Consider the following 22,879-nt stretch of genomic DNA (forward strand, 5'->3'; position numbering starts at 1 on the left):
AAGGGGGTGTCACTGGCCTGTCAAGCAGCCACAATCTTGTCTCCACCCCCACTTCCTGGTGGTTACAAGATACAATAATACCGGAGTATATTGCATAGCTGCAGCACTGAATGGCTTACTGTCTGGGCTATGTCTGGAAATGTATCTTTTGTTTGTTATATGACCTTGTCCCATAAATGTGTTTTCAAGGTGTATGATTGAGGGAGAAGGAGTGAAGTTCTGAGTCTGGAGAGAGTTCTGAGTTGTTTTGTGGAGTTCTTTGGTGGTTGTTGGAGTTCTGGTCTGCAAGAGAGGGAAGACTGGCTGCATGCAGATACTTTCAACCTGCATGTGGTGAAGATGGAAAAGGCTGAGATTTGGCCTTTTCCCTGGGACCAATATCCCCAGGAGTTCCACTGAATGACTGAAATGTTGGAGTCCGCCATGCAGAGTTAAAGTCTTCAGGAGTGAGTGAGTGACCGTTAGAGAGTTTGTGCCTTTCTAAGGAGTATTTTTCTAGGAGCGGTGCTGCACAGATAACTTGGACTGTGGGCTCGGTGTCATCCTGAGTTTGCCTCCCTGTCCTTACCACTCACCGGCAGCTGTATCAGAAGCTTGGTGCTGGGCTCTTGTGCCAGGGGGATTGTATGCTCGGATAACAGCCTGGTACTTATTGTAACACCAGGTACCGAAGAAACCTCCGATTTCCAGTGCTTAACCCCTTTGCAGGGTCATGGTCAGTGTGATTGCGGCATCTAAACGTCTGACAGAGGGAGGGGGCTCCCTCTGACACTTATCGGACCCTTGTGATGTGAACGTGAGGTCCTGATGGGTTGGTGAATACAGCCTCTGGGTCTGCCAGCTGCCAGGTGGCCTATGAAGTTCAGTCTCTTGGCTGAGCTTTATACTGTGTTTCTCCGATAATAAAAAAATATAAGACCTCCCCCCAAAATAAGCTGTAGCTAAACTACATGAAAAAAAACTGTGTATTGGTCCCTTGCACTGGGCCGTGGTGCTGCTGCAGGCTTCTGTGTACTCCTGAACGCCGACAGAGCATTCACTTTCTGGTAGCGGTGCTTGAGTACCCCGCCTTCAGCAAACGATTGCTCTGATTGGTTGATCGAGCACCATGTCAGCCAATCAGAAGCAGCACTCAATTAACCAATCACAGCCATTCAATTATGTCATTGAATGGTTAATCGAGTGCTGGCTCTGACTGGCTGACGCGGCGTTCGATGAACCAATCAGAGCAATGGTTTGTTGGAGGCGGGGTATTCATGCCCCGCCACCAGGAAGAGAATGTTCTGTCGGCGTTCAGGAGTACACAGAGGCCTGCTACAGTTCAGCGCGAGGGACCCAAATGCTGTCTACTAGGTGAGTATTATAAGCCTTCCCCCAAAATTAAGACACTGTGCCTCTTTTGGGGCAAAAATAATATAAGACGGTGTCTTTTTTTTCAGGAAAACACGGTAGCTTTCTAATACACTACTATACTGATGTATTGCAGCTTATTAGAAAAATTTATAAAAGATGCTGATTATTAAGTTCCCTTACGATCCACAGTTCAGTCAGCCCATAGACAATCCTTAGGCATCCGCAGGTAATTGAATACCTGAAAATGTCATTTTTCCGATTTGCGGATTGCATGAGCTCGAAAAAAATCGCAGCATGCTCCATTTTCTGTGGATTCCCACAGCGCTCAGCCAATCACAGGCAGCGCTCACCTGTCAATCAATGATGGCTGGGTGCTGCCCCTGATTGGTTATGGTGCTCAGTCAATCGGGGCAGCGCTTTCTGGAGGTGGGGATTTTTCAATCCCTGGCCTCCAGAAGACAGACGGACGGCTCTTCTAGACGAGTTAAATTTTTTTAAACTTTTTTTTTACACCTGGAGAGGATTTTCAGGAAAGGGCTTATATTTCAAGCCCTGCCCTGAAAATCATTGCTGCGGTGCTTGGCTGCAACCCATTGCTTTCAATGGGGCTGCAGCAGCGCTAGCCCCATTGAAAGCAATGGATAGCATCGCGGACCTCTATCACAGCTATGGCAGAGGATACCTTCATCCCCGCCAGCCCCACTAAAAACAACGGGCGATAATGCTGCTTTTTCTTAGCGCTGTGAGTGTGCAGTGAAAGCATCACAAATGAGAATAAAACCATTGGAAATCATTGGTTTCATTTTCATGCGTTTTCACTCACTCTCGCAACGCAAAATAGCCTATCACCTGTGTGAAGCTGGCCTGAGTTGTATGCAATCATGTGGGCTGCAGCTGTCATTCAATACCTACAAATCACTCAGTAGTGCTACAAGACCTTTCAGTGTAGCTGTAGGACCCATTCGGACATTTGCAAGCCATATGCTGTCCGTCTACACAGTCCCATAATAGGCAATGAGGCTCTTAAAACAACTGATTCTACACATGGACCGCAAACAGCCATGTTAATTCAAGCTTATAATTGAGGGTGACAGCTAAGGACAGTTCTGATAATCATGCAATTCCTTTATGTAAAAAATGTGTCTTGGCATTCCCTTAGTTTGTTTTTGCAAAAAAATGAAAATCGAGATTAAAATCAAAAATTGTCCTTAAGTTTAAAAAAAATGAAATTGTCATTAGTGTGGGGATATGCGTGTTAGGATTACAAAAAACTTTTCAGCCCCAATCAGGAGCTTTTATCAAGCCTCTATATGCATCTTAACTCCCATGCCTGACGAAACACCGCAGCCCAGCGGGAGGGACCGGGACCCACGAAAATAAGACACTGTGCCTCTTTGGGGCAAAAATTAATATAAGACAGTGTCTTATTTTTGGGGAAACACGGTATTTGACTGCCTGGTTTACTCTCGCCTTATAAGCTTTTTATCAGAACACTCTTCTTGACCCCTTACAGTCCAGCTTCTGCCCTTGATGCTTGACTGAAACCGTCCTGACTAAAGTGTCAAACAACCTCCTGAAACGAGAAGTGACTACTTCCTACTGATCCTCCTCAATCTCTCCACAGCATTTGAAACTGTTGATTAAAAACTCCTCCTCAATATGCTTTGCTCCATCGGCCTAAAGGACACTGCTCTCTCTTGGTTCTCCTCCTACCTATCTGACCACTCCTTCAGTGTCTGCTTTGCTGGCTCCACCTCCCCTCCACTTCCCCTTGCTGTTGGGGTCGCCCAGCGCTCAGTTATACACCTCCTCCCGTGACATCACAGCAACATTCCTTCAAAATGCCAACACTGTCTGTCTACTGTCTCTAACACTATGTCTTCTCTCTTTTTAAAACTGAACCTCTCAAAAACTAACCTACTGCACCCATTTCAGGGAAGTCAGAAACTAGATTTTTCTATGATACCTTGACGGGAAACAACAAACTGACAAAAAAAAAAACATACGATAAGTTGGGAAAAAGAACTAGGGATTGTCTTTCCTATCGAGGCATGGCAAAAGTCTTGGAGGTTAGCAGGAAGATCTACTAAAGGTTTGGGTATTCTAGAAGTGCAAATGAAAATAAACATGAGATGGTACTTTACCCCAACACTGTTAGCTAGCAGATTTAAAAATGGAGATGCTTTGTTTTGGAGAAATTGTGGTCAGAGGGGCTCTCTCTCACACATATTTTGGACATGTCCGAAACTAAAAGAATATTGGATGAATATCCTAAATTTGTTAGATGACATGCTACGGATCCGAATTAGGAGAGAAGCAAAAATAATTATGCTGTTGGTGGAATTAGATAGCTATCCACCAAATTGCAGATACCTGATAGGACATGCTCTAATGACAGCAAAGACAATTATTGCTAAATACTGGAGAGGGCCCATCGTCCCAACATTTGGAGAGTTCAAGGACCGTATGGCAGAGCAGTGTGTATTTGAAAAATGGCTAGCGTTCAGAGATAATACATTGAACAAATATGGGGAGTCTTGGGATGTCTGGAGAAAATTCTTAAAGTCTTGACATGAGAAAAATATGTGATGCCAAATTTGTATTTTTGTATTTTTTTTCTTTTTTTTTCTTTACTGGTTGAGTTGGTTACTGTTTGAAATCTGTCTGAACCGCTGACAAGTCAATGAGATTGCCTCTTTCTATCATTACTATTTTGACAAAGATAAATATACCGATTTGTTTGTTAAATGCTATACCGAAAAAAAAAGGGGGAAGATATTAATAAGATAACTGTACCCATTAGAACATTGTTAAACAAAATTTGTTGTGTATGATCTGTACTACATATGCGGAAATGTTATGTATGTCTATTATATCCTCAATTTAAAAAAAACTAATGTTTAAAAAAAAACAAAAAACTAACCTACTGGTGTTTCTGCTCTCTGCTAACCAACCTCATCCTGGCATCTCCACGTCAGTGTGTGGCACAACCACAACTCCCAGCACGCCTGCTGTCTCTGGGTCATTTTCGACTCTGATCTCTCCTTTACCCCGTATATCTAATCTCTCACCCGAACGTATCACCTGCACCTCAAGAACATCACAAGAATCCACTCCTGTCTCATCATGGACACTTTAAAAATGCTCACTGTTGCCCTCATCCATTCCTGGCTTCATTATTGCAACTCGTTGCTTATCGGCCTCCCCTGCACCTGACTCTCCCCACTCCAATCCATCCTGAGTGTGGCAGCAAGGCTCATCTTCCTTTACAGCCGCTTCTTGGACGCCTCTGCCCTGTGCCAGTCACTGCACTGGCTACCCATCAAATACAGAATACAATTCAAACTCACTACCTTCATCCAGAAAACTCTACATAGCACCGCGCCGCCCTTTATTGCTCCCCTCATCTCAATCCACCACCCAGCCTGCGTCCTCTGCTCCACTAATGAAATCAGATTAAGTGCCCCTTTAATTCGAACCTCTCATTCCCACCTCCAGGACTTCTTCAAAGCAGCACCAGTCCTCTGGAACGCTCTGCCCCAAACTATCCGGGGAATTCCTGACACATAAAACTTCTGGCGTGCTCTAAAAACGCACCTCTTCAGGTAGGCATACCACATTCCCTAAATGAAACCCTTCTTTACTCCACCTAATAACATGCTTCGTGTCCTATTGACTGCAATCCCTGCAGTAATACCGATTCAACCACCACACGGCTTAAGTTTGACCATCATCTATGTGTATAGCATCCCTCACTCTCCACCTCACCATACCGAGCCCTTCACCTTCTGTATCACCCCATTATCTGTAGTATGTAAGCTCGTTGGAATGGGACCCTTACCCCAACTGTTTCCATCGATCGCTTACTTCATGTAACAGTGTTTTTTGTATGTTTGTTTCTTGTATTTGTTCTCCCCTGTTTGCACATTATATAAATGATAACAGATGTACCTACCTGCTCTAATTTCCTCAGTGAGCCTCGTTATCAAGGACCCCGTCTTCGCCCAGAATACATGTACTTCAAGACCCTCTTGGAGAGTTATGAAGGAGCCGTCAGGAACACTTTACACATGCGGAGGAAAATCGAGGAAATGGGATGGGATGAAAATGGACGGGAGGTTAAATATATTTCCAGGTTATTTATCCATATCTATGTATATATGATGTTAAAGGGATGGCTGATGCAGTAATTAAAAGGGAATATGTAGATTTCCATTGTAATTATTAAGCAGAGAGTACTCCAATCTAATCAAGTACCGAGCTTCGTAGGCTACAGTCAGTGGAGTTTGGCCCACTGCCAGCAATGAAGTGACCTTGCTGGGTCTACAGATTGTTGGGTCAAGCAAGGCGAGATGTGAAGATTTTGAGTTTCATATCAGATGCAGAAGACAGAAAGTATCTACCATGTCTGACCTTCTGATTCTAGTATAAAATTTTGGCAACTTCTTCATGGGAATTTTCCCCTTGATTATGTTCAAACTTGCTGCATTTTTCACACTTTGCATTGAAAAACTGCAAACCTTTCCACAACACATTTGTTTGAACTTTTTTTTACACAAGGTTCATGCCCAGTGGATCAGAAGATCCCTCTTATATAGACAGTGAGCAAGTTCTCACTTGTAAACAGGCAGTCGTTCATCTTTGAGTGACTGCCTGATCACAGTGAATGGAGGTAAGAAATCTATGGTGCGCTCAACCTCCATTCATTGAACGACTATCACTCCAGTGTGAATGCACAAAAGCGATAGTCATACTGACAACTGTCAGGCGCTTAAGCTCCCAGCAGTTGTCCCATCTAAAAGTACCCTTAGACTTGTGGTTGTCACCAGGGGCGTAACTATAGGGGATGCAGGGGATGCGGTTGCACCCGGGCCCAGGAGCCTTAAGGGGCCCATAAGGCCTCTCTTCTACACATAGGGAGCCCAGTACTATGAATAAAGCATTATAGTTGGGGGCCATGTTACAGATTTTGCATTGGGGCCCAGAAGATTCAAGTTACGCCTCTGGTTGCCACGTTTTTTTAACCCAACAACAGTAGCCAATGAATAAACTCACAGCTGGCTGTTACCATTCTTATATTATAGCACTATGCTCTAAGAATCCAAAGCCTCTTGAATTGTGTGAAAACTGATGATGGCCCCATAATGAGGCACCAGCCACAGACATCTCCCATATTGCAGGCGTGGCAGTGGAGGACACTTGGCCATAGCAACCTAATCATTATTTAAAGGCAACTATCATTGCTGGAAAAAAATTATTACCAGCACCGACCTTCAGATATATTTAGTGGCTAGACCAGTCGTTTACTAGCTGGGTGCCAACCCTACTTAGGCTGGCTTCACACGGGCAAGAAAATTGTGCAAGATTTGTGCGTTGATAGACGCTTAAATCTCACACAAATGTGAACCGCTTTTTTTTAATGCCATCATACCCATGAGTGATTTTTTTCCCCCACATTGCATTGTTATGTGATGCTGGAAACAAATTGCGACATGTACTATCTTGTGCGTGCTCTTGCATCGCACCGCCCATTATTTTCAATGGGACCAGCGGCAGCATCGCACCATTTGCAATGCAAGGTTTCCCATTGAAAACAATTGGAGAAACTCTGCAAACAGCCGCGGGGGGGGGGGGGGGGAGAGTGCCCTTCACCCCCATAGTGATGCGAGGCTGTTTTGACATGCAAACACCTCACATCCTCTGGAAAATCATATGGATGGCGAGCGTGATATAGGAGCGGGATTCTCTCCATTATGAAGTTAGCCTAAGACTGCGTTGTCCATATACAGTGGTGTGTAGAAGTTGCAGGTCAGGAAGTGTCAGTGTAGTGAGGAAGGCTTGTGCGCCCCATAGGCTGAGGGGTCTAGTCTCAGCCATGTCACTGAGTCCCAGATGTAGGTTCCCTAATAATCAGGCTCTTGAAAGGCCGAACTTTATACCCTTATCTTATTAATCCAAGTAATGCCAAAAAAATAGAGAAAAGCCAACAATTTGTCAATAGTAATAGAAGTGTTTTTGTAAACCGCAAAGTTGCTTAGGGCAAATTAGATGCATTTTTGTTATGCTCTGTATCTGCAGGAACATATCTGCGGGGTTTAGGGACCACAGCCACCTTTGATCCTATCACCCAGGAATTTATAATAGATACTCCACAGATACCAGCAACAAAGTGGTGGCCAGGAGGGTGTAAGTCATTTCTTTTTTTTGCACTCCAGTTCTTGATGTCTGTAATATAAAATGTTCCACACATGCCCAGATGGTAATTTCTGCATTTTTGATCTGAACAGTAGGAAAAACCAGCACACATGCTGTGGTCCTAGCCCAGCTATACAACAATGGACACAAGTACGACATACATCCATTTATAGTCCAGATGCGAAGTCTGAAGGACCACTCTCCACTGCCAGGTAACAATCTCAGTTCACTAGACCTTATGTATACGGACAACTAAACCCGATTCATAGATATCCTTATTCAATATCTCATTCCGAAATCATGAGTACTAATGTGGACTTGATTCCCTTTTGCTGCTATAATCTTCCTTTCTATGGATGATTTCCATTAGATTTTAGAACATAGCTGCAGATGTTCATGTCCATTCAGACATAAGACCATAAGTGAAATTGGGCACTGATATGGGGCACTAAGGCCTGGGTCAGAGTTGGCATTGTAATACATAATAAAGGTTTCCAGTGGGACTTGGGACAGTGCTCTGTGCAGGACAGTCGTGGCTTGTACAATGGGGGTATTTTCATGATCATACAGGAAATGTGGTGGAAGGCCATCAATCTGACCAAAATAAAGCTGGCTGTATATTCTATCCTACCAAAGGTATTTTGACATCTGACAAGAACTGTGATGGCTTTCTCATGGATGCCTTATGTACAGCTGCATCACTGGTGTATCCAATAGCAGCCAGTCCCTGTCGGACAATGCTGACACTAACTTGGTTTCTACTTGCTTGCATATTCTCAGTAGATAAGGGATTTCTGTGACCGGACCCTCTCAGGTGTCGTTTGTCCTTTTTGGTTAATATTTTGGGTTGTCTGGGGTTCTTTGTTTAGGCATGGTACATCCCTCTTTCCTCCACCTTGTGACCACGTAATTCCCATTTGAGCTGGTGTCTGGGTGGTAGTGGAATTGTCACAAACCAATAGTCCATTAATGTGACAATCAAGAATGACACCACGTGTAAACTCTGTAAGTTCCTTAGATTGAAGCATGTTCAGCAAAACAAACTATGGCTGACATAAGACACGATCCAAATACTTTTGGTAAAATAGCATAGATAAGAGAGCTGTTGGCCGAATACTCATTTGGCCTACAGGTGTCTCTTGTGGCTCCCACATACGTACGCATGCCAAAATCAGACAATTTTACAAGGTTTTTTTCAGCAAGCAGAATGGGAAAATCCATTCCTAAACAACATCCCTGGCAATGGCTTATCTCCTGGGAGCCAATGGCCGGGCATATTGAAATCCAACAAGCTCAATTCCTTATTACCTGAAGTGCTGATGTTTGGGGACAGGCTGTCCATTAGCATGTAATGCAGATAAAAATCTGCTGTTCTACATCTTCAGACCTCCTCCATATCTTGCATTCGCTGTAAAATAACAAATTTGGAGTTTTTCTTCCTAGAACTTTGTTCTGTTCCTTTGATTCTGTGGGAAAAGTAAGAAGAAATGAAGACAATGGCTGTTACCATTCACTTTGTCAAAGTGGCGTATCCCTACAAAGTGACACTTGTCCAATCAGTGATGAAAGTTGTATATGTGGACACACCCCATTGACAAAAGGAATAGTAACAACCAGTCGACAATTTATTCAGACATGTCCAGGAGGCCTAGCAGAGAATCGCTACAATGTAGAGCTATAAGAAAATATGCTCCAGAATTGTTTTTCCATGGAAAGTGTAATTATTCACTGAAGCAAAAATAATAGTAGTGGTGGTAGGTCCTCTTAAAGGGAACCTGTCACCTTCCTAAAGCACCATAAAGTAACTTATGGTGCTGCTAGGTGAGGTGACAGGAAGCCAGGTCCTGTAAGGTTTTTATATTTAACCATTTCCTGGTTCCCGTCACTAAAGTCTAAGTGGCGGCTAAAAATTTGACTCTTTTCAGAGTCGTGTGGGTGCCCATAGATTTTATAACAGAGCAAGCGCACAGAACTCTAAAAAGCCGGAGTGTAGCCTTCAGCGGCGGGCACCACGGGAACCAGGAAACAAGACCAGTAGAGTATAATAAATACAGCACCGCCCTAACATCACCATAAGTTAGTTTATAGTGCTGAAGGTGGCAGGTTCCCTTTAAAAGTGTAACTTTCTTGTGTAGGGAAATAGTAGTTGTCACAAAGACATGCTGTCGTGGACTACCTCAAGAAGTATAGCTGTATAACTCCATATCAGCACAGTTTTATGAGAGACGGCTTCTGTCCAACCAACCTGATGAGCTTCTATGAGGAGGTAAGTTCTAGACTGGACCCGGGAGTCATTGGATCTTGTGTATCTGGACTTCTCTAAAGAGTTTGATACTGTGCCGCATAAAAGGTTGGTATATAAAGTGAGAATGTTTGGTCTGGGCGAGAATGTGTGTAAGTAAGGGTAGGTAACTGGTCAGTGATAGAGAGCAGAGGCTGGTTATTGATGGTACATTTGGGTCATTGTTGCTAGTGGGGTACCACAGGGGGCAGTATTGGACCCTATTCTTTTCAATAAATGTATTAATGACCTAGTAGAGGATTGCACAGTAAAATAGCAATATTTGCAGATGATACAAAACTATATAAAGGAATTAACACAAGAGAGGATAGAATGTGGTTGCAAATGGATCTGGACAAGGGCAACTAAAGTAATAAACAGAATGGGCAAACTACAATACCCAGCAAGGTCATCAAAATTTGAAGTATTCACTTTAGATAAAAGATGGCTGAGGGGTGACTTAAAAATTATGTATAACTATATCAGGGGACAATACAGAGATCTCTCTCATCATCTACTTATACCCAGGACTGTGACTGTAACAAGGGGGCGCCCTCTACGTCTAGAGGAAAGAAGTTTTCTGCACCAACATAGAAGGGGGTTCTTTGCCTGAGGACGTGGCAATGGCAAATTCAATGAAGGAGTTTAAGAGGGGCCTGGATGCCTTTTTTGAGTGTTACAACATTATATGTTATAGTCACTAATTACATCAGAAGGGCCGGTGATCCAGCGATTATTTTGATTGCCAAACTTGGAGTTTGGAAGGAATTTTTTTCCCCTTAAATACCGTATATACCGGCGTATAAGACGACTTTTGAACCCCGAAAAATCTGCTCTGCAGTCGGGGGTCGTCTTATGCGCCGGTAATACTAAAAAAAAAAAATTTTATTACTCACCTCCCCCGGCGTTCTGTCGCGCTCCGGCAGGATGTCGCTCGCTCCTCGTCCCCGCCGCAGCATAGCTTTCTGAATGCGGGGCTTGAAATCCCCGCTTCCAGAAAGCTAATACACACGCCGGCAGCCATGACAGCATTGAATGGCTGTGATTGGCTAAAGCACACGTGGCTTCAGCCAATCACACTATTCAATGACATCATTGAATGGCTGTGATTAGCTGAAGGCGCACGTGTTAGCAATCACACCCATTCAATGATGTCATTGAATAGTGTGATTGGCTGAAGCCACGTGTGCTTTAGCCAATCACAGCCATTCAATGATGTCATGGCTGCCGGCGTGTGTATTAGCTTTCTGGAAGCGGGGATTTCAAGCCCCACATTCAGAAAGCTATGCTGCGGCGGGGACGAGGAGCGAGCGACAGCCTGCCGGAGCGAGCGACATCCTGCCGGAGCGCGACAGAACGCCGTGGGATGTGAGTAATAAATTTATTTTTTTTTTCTCCACTGAATACCGGCGTATAAGGTGACAGTTGGGGGGTCGTCTTATACGCCCCGTCGCCTTATACGCCGGTATATACGGTAAGAAAAATTGGCTTTTACCTCATTGATGTTTCTTTGCCTTCCTCTGGATCAACAATGGGAAGGGTGGGGGGTAATGGGGTGAATTAGATGGACACAAGCCATTTTTGGGCCTAGCATACTATGTTACCTAATGGTAGACAGCTAATTACTCCAAAGCAAGACTATATTTTCATCATGCTAGTAATGCGCGCTTAGTGTGCATGCTGGGAAAAGCTTTTCAGGCTTATTCAAAGGCTCCATTCACCCAACGAGAATTAGAAGTATTATTTTGCTCTCCACTGGATGCTTAGTATACCACAAAAAATGTAGTAAACTTCACTAACGCATAGAGAGGTATACAGAAAAAAACAAATACTGTGCTGTATACGTGTTATTTTTACAATAGGACCCTATGGGCAAAATATCCAATATGCAAACTTCTACAGTGGGATACGGTGCAATCCTCCTCCAGAGGGGTACGGCCGTAGTGTGATGAGAGTGCCCTTAGTTGTACACATATACACCAGCTAATACTTTCTGCTTTACACTTGGACAATTGATATAAATGCTGTGATATTACGTTTCTGTTTATAATAAATCAGAATTCATCATGTAACCTCTTTTCAGGAATATCTGTTGGAGACATTGGGCCCAAGATGGCTTTTAAGAACCTTGACAACGGATACCTCCTGATGAGCAATATTCAAATCCCAAAGGAAAACGTGCTAAGCAGATACTCTCAGGTACCCCTGTACGTGTGATATATATGAGACAGCATATTTAGAAGACCCCTTTTATAATACAGGGGGTTTAGATACAGTGGCTCAGCTCTAGCATGCCAGATCTATACAGTGATAGTGATTGCAGTGCAGTTACCTCCATTGATCACAAGTGATGTCTTCTTCAATTGGTCTCCTCTGTAGTTCCTTTTCTTCTCTATCTGGGCCTAGACCACCATTAGCATTCATTCAGCCACAACTAGTTTCTGCACACTATTAATCCTTCCAGGGGCCTCACTAAGTAATAGTGCCCCACAGATTAATAGCACCCATTCTGTGGACTCACAAATTAATAATGTGCCCTCTGAGCCCCTCAAATTTATAAAATGCTTTCTGTGTCCCCCTCCCTACTGGCCACAGCAGCAGAACAACTTTATCACTACTGCCAGACATCATTCAACTCCAGAAGTCCGTAGCCCCACACTGCCTACATGTATTGCTCTAAGTATGGACGGGGAAAAGACTCAGGCTAAACACTGCACGGAGGCATGCATTGTCCAGCAGCAGTGTGACTTAAGGGGGCCGGTATGTCATCGGGTGGCACAGGGGGCCAGGCCATTTATCCCCATACCCCAATCATAAGAGGTCCTACAGTAACTGCGTGGTATGCTGGCATTATTGGTATGCCATTAGTCATGTGGTTCTTTTTTTGTATCAGAAATATGGATGAATAATCAACAACAGTTTTATCTGCAACAGGTACAAAGCAAAATGTGAAGTAAATAACAAGTATGTAATTCCATAATCTCAGAGCACACACTTAAAAACAGGAAATTTTTTTTAGTAATGGGTTAAAAATGGGTCCTACTACCTTTATGGGGTGCGGCGTCTGAACCTGAGGCATGCCGTTGCGGAGGAGAACACGGGTATGTTCTCAAGATGGTTATCACAGGTGGCTCTATGCTCTCCCCCTGGCAATGGTGACAAGGGCCTAGCTCGGTCGCATGCAGGTGCAAAAAACAGAACAGGCAAAAAATGTATAAATGATGGTAATCAATTTTAACAGTGTTGTCACGTGATGCCAGTACCTCTTTTCCTATAGAAAGTTACTCGTCAGCAAATAACAGAGTCCACAAAGTTAATCTTCAAAACCAGAGGTAAATGTTTCCTTTACACACGGAATCCAACCTTGATTTTCCAAGAGTACAGCAAGATGACAGTTCAGACACAACACTTTTAGCAGGCTTCCTTTGTACTTATCTTCTTGGTTCCTAGGTGTTTTTAATCCAAGTTATCTGATTAGACGATCCTCAGGGATACTTTCCCGATGCAGTGAGGTCCTCAACACTGCTGTTTCTTTCTCTTGATGTTCAGCTACACTTCTCAGCTGACACTTCTACATGCTATTGCTTAAAGATTTAGTCCCATTTTTGTATGTCTCAAGGAGTTTGAGAGAAGCCCACGGTTCTGTGGAGGCAGAAGCATACGTCAGCTTCAGCTTCACACTGACACGTCCTCCTCCACCGACTACATCTCGACTTTGTTCTGTCCTTTTCTCTTACTCTGCCTCCTCCTAACTCCTCCCTCCTTGCAAGACTAACTGCAACTCACAGATTAAGGAAGGGGGGAAAGGGTCAACAGCTTATTAGCACACGCATAAGACGCATATACACAAAACAGTTTACGCAAGACAGACATACATCTACACTAAAAACACCCCAACTCTGGGCCCCCACAGCTCCCCCCTACTTAAAAGAAGCCAACCCCGATGTCCTCTGAAAATAGAGCGAATGCAGGTCCGGAGCAGGGATTCACAAGTGTACTACCCCATTACCTTAGACTTCTAGCTACCTAGTAAAATGAGTGTCTACTAACTCCTATGAAGACTAAGCTGAAGACTAGAAACAACTCTAACCTAGACATGATGTCAGCATGGCAGAACAACAATGAACTTCCCCCTCCAGCTAACCCGGTAACCCTTCCTGGTTTGATTTCCCAGGATCCCACTTCCAGTGTCAGACGTTATCTATGACAGCACGTATTGAAATGAGGACTGGCCAGTCTTTTTTTTCTTTTTTTGTGCTGAACCGAGATACCGGGATACTTCAGCATTCGCTATGGGGCCCATACATTGTTCTTCTCCCCAAAGCCCAAAACATTATTCCACACTGGCTCTAACACTAAGACAGAAAAGGGTGCAAAATTTTATCTTTACATGAAATTAAATTTCTAGAGTCCCAGCAAAGAACAAGTGAAATATATATTTCTATACTAGGATTATTTATTTCTTATTAGTTTAAGAAGAAGAAAAAATCCCTTTTCTACCTAAACGTTTTGTAGCAGTGCCAACCAAAAAGAAACAAAATGTCCACAAGTTCTCTTTCCTTTTTAGTACTCTACTCCTTGAGGTCTCCATGGCAGTGTAGGCTCCTCCACTTTCGAGTCAGTAGAAAGTCCAGCGAGAGTCTGGTTACTTCCCCATGACCCTATTTCTAGAACACACAGACGGCCCAGGACTCCACCAACCTCCACAGACTGCATCTCGACTCTCTTCTCTCCCTCCCCCCCCCCCTGCTTTCCTCTAACTCCTCCCTCCTTGCAAGACTAACTACAACTCACAGATTAAGGGGGGGAATGCGGCGACAAGACATAAGACAGTTTATTAGCACGTGCATAAGACACATGTACACAAAACAGTTTATGCAAGACAGACATACACCTACCCCAACTCTGGGCCACTACATGGGGCATAAAGGGATCACTATTACCTTATGGGTCAAAAAAGGGAGCACTATTACATTATGGGGGCACAAAGGAACACTTTTACTTTGTAGGGGAACTATTACATTATAAGGACACAAGGAGGCATTATTGCTTTATGGTTGCACTGTTACATTATGGGGGGCACAAAGGTGGCGATATTACCTACTAGTATACAATGGTGTCACCAATACCTTATGGGGGTACTATTAGCTTTGTTGCGGTGAAAGGGAGGTACTATTGCTATGTAGATGTCATTGAGAGGAGCAGGAGGAGCAGCAGGATGGTTAGAGGGTGTAGAAATGAATTACAGCTAGAAAAAAATTGCCATGGCAGTCTTGGGCCCAAATAGAGAAGAAAGGCAAAAGTGAACACCACTAGTCAGAGGAATATGAGTCACTGGAGGTAACTGCACGGTACTCACTATGACTGTATAGAACTGGTATCTATTATTTTGTGACCACATTATTTAGATGTGTGCTAGTGTTGATACACTGTATCTAAGCCCACCATGTTATAAAGACTTATGTAAATGCTCCCCGCTGTCTCCAAGCTGAAAATCTGCCACAGGGCCAATGAGCCTTTAACTACACCAGCCAGGATAATGTCTGTGTACCTCTTTTGACATTTCTTGACTGCATTGAAGTCCACTCCAGTCCCTTTGTGTTGATGAGCCTCAGTCTATGTAGCACCATTATGGATTTTCTGTGGGTGCCTCCCACTACTCATTGCCTAGCCCACGAAGCTGCTCATTCAGCCTCCTCCAGAATCATGTGTTCACTCAGGTAATGGGCGCGTTACCTGATCTTTTTTCCTCAGCATTCTTGAGTCCCGATGACGCGCTCGACCACGTTAGGTCCTCTTGACTCAGAAGGGCCAGGGTTACCAAACACATCATTGCTGAGCTACCAGTAGCTCAGCTTTCTGATTGACAAAGGAAGAACTATATGTTTATAGGCTGACTTGGTTCTACTATAGGAGGGCATATTTTAGCACAGAGTTGAACACATCTGCCAGCGTTAACAAGATTGTAAGTGACGTTAAGACTGATAAGGGGAATTTCCGGCGCAGACGATGTGACACCAGCCCACGTGGTGTATGTTCTGTTCCAGATCTTGCATTATTGATGAATGTGGCACACTGTACAACAGGGGGAGTATATGATAATCTAATGTGTGATATTTTCATAAATACAGTATATTTGATGTTGATTTCCTCCTTCCTGATGGCTTCTATGCTAAAAGGAGATCTGACAAGATAACCTATTTCTCCATGATTGCTGTGAGAGTCAGCATGCTCCGTGATGAGGTACTGGAGGCACTGATGAAGGCCTGCACCATCTCTGTCCCATACTCGGCTGTGAGACGACAATCAGAGTTAAAACCGGGGTATGTTTGCCAATGTTGGCTTACCATATAGACCTCAAAGAACCTTTGTGCTTCAGAATAAGTTTTAGTTGATCTTTTGTGTCATTATGAAATGGCTGAATAGAACTTTAAAAACAAATTTGACACCTACTTTTGTAAGATTAGAAGATACGAGTGACAACTAATATGGCTTCCATAATACCTACAATAATGTTTGTCACCCACCTTCCTCAAAGACCTAAAATGTACCTACTTATGAAAGAGAAGTCCAGCATACATTGATCAGCTATAACACTAAAACCACTGACAGTGAATAACATTGATGATCACCTGACAATGGCCACTGTGAACAGCTGAGAAATGCATTTGGAAAGCATTCAGACCCTTTCACCATTATTACATTTTGTTATGTTGTTGCCTTGCGCAAAGTAAAAGACACCCCCTGTCTATATAAGGTCTCACAGCTCATGATGCATATCAGAGCCAATACGAGGCTCTGATATGCATCGTATAAGCCATGAGTAGAAAATAACTGCTTGTAGAACTCAGAGACAGGATTGTGTGGACACAAGTCTGGAGAAGGCCACTAAAAAAAAATCTGCACTGAACGTTCCCAATAGCACAGCGGCTGCCATAATTCTTAAATGGAAAACGTTTGGAACAACCAGGACTCTTCTTAGAGCTGCCAATTCACCAAACTAAGTAATCGGGGGAGAAGGGTCCTGGTAAGAGGTGATCAAGAATCCTATGCTCACTTTGGCTGAGCTCCAAAGATCCGATGTGCAAATGGGGAAAACTTCCAGAAGGTCAGCCATCACTGCAGCACCACCAATCTGGGCTTTATGGCAGAGTAGACAGAAAGAAATCTCTCCTCATTAAAAGACAAATGAAAGCCACCTGGAGTTTACCAAAAAGCATCTGAAGGACTCTTGGACTGTGAGAAACAAGATTCCCTGGTCTGATGAAACCAAGATGGAATTTTTTTCCTCAATTCTAAGGGTTCCCACCCACCGGCGTTTTTTTCTCCACTGTGCTACAAGAGTAAGTGAAAACTCTCACAGAGCAGTGCGAGAGACAGTCTTTTTAATGGGGCCAGTGGCAGCAGCGCTAGCCCCATTGAAAAGATATGGAGAATGTCGCAGACTTCTGCCACAGCTGTGACAGCTGTGACAGCTGCGGCAGAAGTCCGCGGCATGCTATCCCAATGCTTTCAATGAGATCGGCACTGCTGCCGATCCCATTGAAAGCAGTGGTTTCTGACAAGCCCTGCAGAATGATTATCGGAGAAGGGCTTGCAATATAAGCCCTTCCCCGATAATCATAAAAAAGTGGTTAAAAAAATAATAAGAAAGTTACTCACCTCTCCTGCTGTCAGCCGCGTCCTCCGGCTGGCTCCCCGGCACTGCTACTGAACTCTTTCAGCAGACGGGGATTTAAAAATCCCCGCCTCCTGAAAGGGCTGTGCAGATTGGCTGAGGGCTTCAGCCAATAGCAGCTACTGCTTAGATATTGGCGGAGCGCTCAGCCAATGGCAGATAGCTCTTAGCTATTCATTCATGAATAGAATGTCCCAGAATGTCACAGAATGTCCAAAATGGCAGGCCCAGTGGGGTGTTCCCACTATGTAATGCCTAGTACCTATCAAAAATGGTCTAAAGAAGGACAGCTAATGAATCTCCAACAGGATCATGAATGGCAAAGGCCTCCTGATGCAGGTTGCGAGTGAAGGCTTGCCTATATAGTCTGATCTACAGAGCAGCTACTGTAGGTAAAATTGCTGAAAAATATTGGGTCTGATAGAAAGGTGTCAGAGAACACAGGACATTGCAGCTTGCTGTTTATTGGCTGTGCAGCCATAGGTTTATTTATTTATAAATCTAGAGGAAGGAGGGCTGTACCCGGGAGCTTTGGGATACTAGTTTCTGAAAATGTATTTATCGTGGAGAATAAAAGATGAAGATGAAATTAGCGGGCATGACCAGAATATATGCAAAAGGTATCCCTCTTGTCCACAGCCTCTCCAACATAGGGCGTCTGGAATGAAGCGTCTATTTCTTACTCGTAAGGGTGTAAAATACCATCTTGTTAAAACTATTAAGTGAGTTTCTAATATTTTAGCACAATTAGTAGCTTGTTTTGCTTGTCTGAAAGAGAACAAGCATCTTTCTATTGGAACAGTTATTCTCAGATCCTTTTCCCTATTTAGGAGGTGACATTTTTTACCCGGTCTCAAGTCTCCTACTATGTTGTCATAGAAAAACTTGGTTTTTGAATTATTTAATTATTATTATTATTATTAAATTTAAATACCGGATTTTGTTTTTCCATATTGTTTATCTCTATATATTTTATTTATCATTTATTCGTTCTTTTTATCATATTCAATTCATTCCAGTCTATTTCATCACATGACCAGCTCTAGCTGCAATGAATTTCATGGGTCTTTCAAAGAATATTTAATTTCATGTAAAAATTGGACGAATTTAAAAACTATATATGAAATCTGTCTTTGTATTCATTCCTGCTGGGAATCTGGTGCTCAGTGTTAGAATCCAATAGGCTTCTCTATTAGGGACCATCTCTTTACTTATTCTGCACTTTCTGGGACTATTAACCTTTTCAATGCCAAAAAAATGCCAAACTCTCCATGTTACCTGAGTGTACCTCCAAGAAATGTCCGGCCGCTCCTGAGCCACTCGGGTTGGAATTTTTCATCTGTCTCCCATGTTTTGCAATGCGTGTCCTGATCTTTCTCGTAATGCATCCCACATAGTATATCCCACACGTAGTACATGTAATGACAAATACTATATTTTCACAACTACAGTTTATGAAGCTATTAATTTTAGACTCTTTATCCCTTCACTATTGGTAAATCTCTCCTTTCTCAAACCCAAATGCTACACACTGCAACAAGAGTTCCCACATCTAAACAAACCCTTAAATGTCAACCAGTGAGATGTTTTCTATATTTGATACATATAACCTGGGTGATAGAATGTTACCTACATTTTGATTTCTCTTCGCCACAAACATTGATTATCATTTATAATCTAATCTTGTTTTAAGATTAGCAAGAACCTATATAAAAAAAGCTTTTTTGATGTTATAAAATCACGGTTGTATGTAGGCTGTTGGGAACACTGAGCCCTTTCTCTTTTTCCAAGACAGAATTCCTTTCTTATTCTCCAGTAGTTTTTCCCTTTCCATCATATCTACTTTTTTACCAGTTCTGTTAAAGATAGATTATTTGTATCCTTGGTCTTGCAACCTACGGTATATTTCTTTTTTTTCTTTCTGCGTCATAACTTACTGGGTCACTACAAGCTCTTTTTGCCCTTATAAATTCCCTTGTGGGTATCACTTTAAGGGCGACTTCAGGGGTGGGGGCGGAGCTAAGTTCCAGGTCTCAGCTCTGCCTGCGTCCTGCCCCCTCCCATTGCAAATAGCGTCAAGAGGCAGAGAAGGGGCGTGAGCTCAGTGCACTGCTCCCGGCTCTTCTAGCCTCCTTCCCCTGCAGAGAGGGACACCGTATATCGGCCGGGCATGAAAACCTGGCCGATATACGGTAGTCTGAATAAGCCCTTACTGTGTTATTAGGATGCCCACTAGTGGCATGTAGAATCGTGTTACCAGACGTTGGTTTTCTATATAATTCCATTTTAATTCTCCCTGTTTCATTATTACCTTTCAACATCAGATCTAAGAATGGAACCATCATTTTATAATTCCATGTAATTTAAGGTATGCACTGTGGACAGTGTTTCCATATTTTTGTCCAACCCCTTGGATATTGCAAATGTGAATCTTCATATCCAAGCTACAGGGGGTACAGAGTTTGCACTTGGACTTGGAAACATGAGGGGAACCAAATGATCCCTTTATGCCACATGAGACCACTGTCATAAATGACATAGCTGGGAGCCTTGTCACAGATTTTGCATTGGGGCTTAAGAAGCTTCACAGTAGGCATGTAGGGTGACCAGATTTTCTCAGGGTCAAAGTGGTGTGATCAGGGGCGTGGCTTATCACAACGTATGATTTTTTTAAAATTTTTTTACCTCCTTTGTTGTAAAAAGTACAAAGCCATTTAAAAAAAGATGGGGAGCAAATTCTGCAGCATTTCTTCATGCAAAAGGCAGTCAAAATCTAGAAATTAGCCTCGTACTTGCAGCTGATTTTTCACTATGCGGCACTCCCCCTTATCTGCTCCCAAGGCTTCCAGTGTTAGCACTCCCTGGAAGTTAGGGGAGTAGCGGAAGAGAATCCCAGATGCACACACTGCCATCAGTGTTTATATCTGGCAGCGGTGCCAGTCAGTGATTACCAGCTGTGTAGCTGCAGCACCCTGGCTGCTAATCACTTTAATGGGGATCCCACGTCTTGAAATGGTGACCCCATGTCCCGACCCTGGGAAAGCTGGACAAAAGGTCACAAAGCGGGACTGTCTGACCTAAATGAAGATGTATGGTCTCTTTATATAAGGGCTTAAACAGATGAGTGTGATACGTGGAGAATGGAACCCATTGATTTCAATGGGCTTTTTACCCCCTTTCTTTTTTTTTTTGCTCCTGTTTTTCTGTGGGTGCAAAATAATAGGACCTGCCTTATCTTGTGCATGTTTGCGAACCAAAAAGCCCCACAGAGGTCTATGGGAGGTGTGGAAGCACGCATATCTGCCCGCACGGAAATGCACTTAGTGCAGCGCATACCTGCAATCACAGCCACCATGTTAGGCAATGTATCCTTTTATATCAGGTGCGATGATTCCTCCGGCTTGTGCGAATGAGTGGTGCCTGCGCAAATACGCTCCATTTCTGAACAGGCGCAAGTGTTAAATACACTCATTCACTGTGCAGAAGTGAGCGTATTACGCTACACGCTCTTCTTTCGAGGCCCAAAACCTGGCGATATCTTGTACACAACCTCTCCTTCTCCCAGACTTCAGATTGGACTCACAAACTTGTCTAATATAGTAGTCTTTATTGGCTCAATCTAAATAAAGTCTTATAATGCCGTATGCACATTACTGCGCCAATTTACAGCCCCCAACAGTAATTCTCACCACCACTGCTTGTTTATAAGACCCTCCTAACATTTCTATATGACCCCTTTCTAACATTTCATACCTCACTATAAACCCCCATTGCGGATGAATCCCTCTGTGACCTCCATAGAAGCATCTCCACTCGCTACACCCAGATCTGCGCTGGCGAGGGCGCTGCCCATTGTAACCTATGGAAATACACATCATGTATCTGGATGATGAACACTTATTGAATAGAGCAGAAAATGACCCTCACAGGCATTATTATCCCTCTCAGTAGTACAATTTATGGGTTATTTCTCCACCCTGTTCATTTAAATTTCCACACAACTACAAGTTTTCTAAAACTCCAGAAGTTCTGATGAACTATGGGCACCGCTGCCAACCCTGAAATGAAGTGCCATCCCTACCCCATCTATTAATAATGTGGCACTAGAAGAAGCAGCTATGAATTTCCCTGTTTCATTGGGCACTAGACCATCACTCATGGTGCCCACATCACTGTGTATATGGCAGAGCAGGGTACTGGCAAGCAAAGTACTGGCAGCTTCCCTGACCTTTGACCTTCACTCGGCCAACTGCCATTTCCTTTCAACTGACGACGGCAGTGGTTGGATTGAAGAGTACAAGACTGTGAATAATGGCGTCCAATGGACACGGAGGAGTTGGAGAAAAGAGAAAGAGAGAAGATGACAGCGTGAGTGGACTCACGGAAATAAAGAAGAGGAGGAGCGGAGAGGATGAGCCTAAGGATGAGGGGCCAAGACCGGGCACCAGCCAGGACCTCGTACCACCACACCACAGCTTTGATATCAGTCGCTTCACCGCCCTACAGATCTTGGGCAGAGGAAGCTTCAGCAAGGTAAGTTCCAGAACTTTGTATTTTCGGGTTGGGGCGCAGCGAGGGCTCCTTCACACGGGGGGATTTTACATTAGTATTTTTAAGCCAAAATGTAAATCTTCCCATTCTACTTCCTTTGGACTTTCCATTTTTGCCTCACAAAATACTGATGAAAGACTCTGATGTGTGAACGACGGTCACCCATAATCGCTGCTTTAACCCCTTAAGGATACGGCCAATTTTGGGCATAAGAACGCAATGATTTGGGGGGACTTTTATCTCCACTTTTCAAAAGCCATAACTTTTTATTGTTCTGTCGACATGGCCGCTTGAGGGGTTGTTTTTTGCAAAGCGAACTGTAGTTTTCATTGGTGCCATTTTTGGGTAAATATACTATATTGTACAACTTTAGAAATGTTTTTTGATAGCAGGGAGAGAAAACCCATCAATTCTGTCATTGCTCGTTTTATGTGTTTTTCACAGCGCTAATCATGCAGCATAAATAACATGATACATTTTCTCTGCAGGTCGGTACGATTACAATTATACCAAAATTCTTATGATTGTTTTGGGTTTTTCTACTTTTCCACAGTAAAAACTCTTTTTTGGAAATTTTTTTCCCACATCGCTGCATTGAAAGTCCTATAACTTTTTTATTTTTCTGTGGACGGAGCTCTGTGAGGGTTTTTTGTGTGACAAGCTGTAGTCTTTATTGGTACCATTTTGGGGTACATACGGCTTTTTTGATCACTTTTATTGTGATTTTTGGGAGGCAAAATGTTGAAAATAAGCATTATGCCTCTGTTTTGTAGTTTTTTTTATTGTTTTTTGCTGTGCAGGATAAATAATGTGTTCAAATT

The sequence above is a fragment of the Eleutherodactylus coqui genome, chromosome 3, assembly GCF_035609145.1.
Source record: "Eleutherodactylus coqui strain aEleCoq1 chromosome 3, aEleCoq1.hap1, whole genome shotgun sequence".
NCBI classification, from domain to species: Eukaryota; Metazoa; Chordata; class Amphibia; order Anura; family Eleutherodactylidae; genus Eleutherodactylus; species Eleutherodactylus coqui.